A 1317-nucleotide genomic window follows, 5' to 3' on the forward strand; every position below is an offset into this window, starting at 1 on the left:
CTTGTTTTGGGACACAGAAACTCGTTGGAGAAGATGTCCTGGAAGAACATCAATGTTCCAGGTATTGAACGAGCAATCTCCCTTCCTATTTTTATTTTTAGAAGTAGAGTAATATAAACTAATTAATGAAAACAAAGATAATGTGAAAACGTACTTACAACCATCAATATATGAATGCATGAACATAAATCTTTGGGAAGTTCACACATCTGTTCCATTATCTATGTAACAGATTTAAGTAAATGACAGTCTATAACTAATTCCCTGCAACAGTCTTCGGCAATTTGCGTGTAGCTTGGGGAATCCAATCTGCACTGCAACAAGCTTTGAAATGTTTTCTAACGTGTTGACATTGATTCCCAGCTGTAGTGCAGTTAGTGTCACTTACGCAGGGAGTAGTGGCACAATCAAGGTACACTGCAGCGTTAACTACAAAAGGATTTGAAAGTACCAGACATAATCAGATTCCTCAAAAGAATTTTTAGATCAAAACATTAAAAATGTATTCAGCTTAACCTTACAATTTGTTGGCCATGTCAAGGAAATCAGCATTGTTAATGCACTAAACATTTTGAAATCCCTATATTCCATTGTCATCTTTGCCATTCTGTTCAGCTACAGGAAAGGTAGAAATAGATACTGTTTTTCAGTTTCCAGTTTCTATCAACAAAAGGAATATGATAATATAAAGTCCCAAATCCAATAGATAATTTGGACACTGTCATTACAACAAGAATATGTGCATGGAAAGAAAAGAAAACATTGAATGAATATGTGCTAACCCCCTGTGATTTTGCTGTCTGTTTTACCCGGTGAAAATGGGTGTATTCGCCCTTCTATCAAGCTGGATTGATGCTGCCACTAATCCTACGTACAGGAAGAAACGTAAACAATTTCAGGTACCCGAGCGGAAGCTAACATGCAATGTTATGAAGAGGGCAAGCTGTAAACAATCCTGGCAGCCAACAGTGACAAGTGTAAGCTTGTAAGCTCGACGGGTTTATGCAACAGTGACAAGTGTAAGCTTGTAAGCTCGACCGGTTGCCCCAACCTTCAGTTTAAAAACTTAGGATAAAATAGCGTTTGAAAACTTTGCTTCGACCTTTGTTTCAAAAACTTTACCGTCAATTCAAAAACTTAGGATAAAATAGCTTCCCCGCTAAAAACAACATTGGGGCACGTGAAGCCTGCAATAAGAGGCTAAATTCAGAAGTTTGGTTAAAATTTCATTGCGCGAAACTGAAATGCCCAAACCTTGGCTTAAACTTCGGTGAACAGCGCGGTCAACAACAACTAATACCTGGTCAACGCTCAATC

At 38.0% G+C, this 1317-nt stretch overlaps 1 long non-coding RNA gene across 1 annotated transcript; it reads right to left on the reverse strand.

Moving 5' to 3' along the window:
- Positions 1 to 260: 260 nt before the first annotated feature.
- LOC149144903 (uncharacterized) lies at positions 261 to 813 on the reverse strand. The gene is made up of 2 exons (XR_016265288.1): positions 783 to 813; positions 261 to 429 (listed from the first exon to the last, which is right to left on the reverse strand). It is a non-coding gene; the product is annotated as an uncharacterized LOC149144903 (long non-coding RNA).
- Positions 814 to 1317: the final 504 nt, after the last annotated feature.

This window comes from Pinus tabuliformis, chromosome X (genome assembly GCF_031772625.1).
Source record: "Pinus tabuliformis cultivar Carrire ecotype Pingquan chromosome X, CPIR1, whole genome shotgun sequence".
NCBI lineage: Eukaryota > Viridiplantae > Streptophyta > Pinopsida > Pinales > Pinaceae > Pinus > Pinus tabuliformis.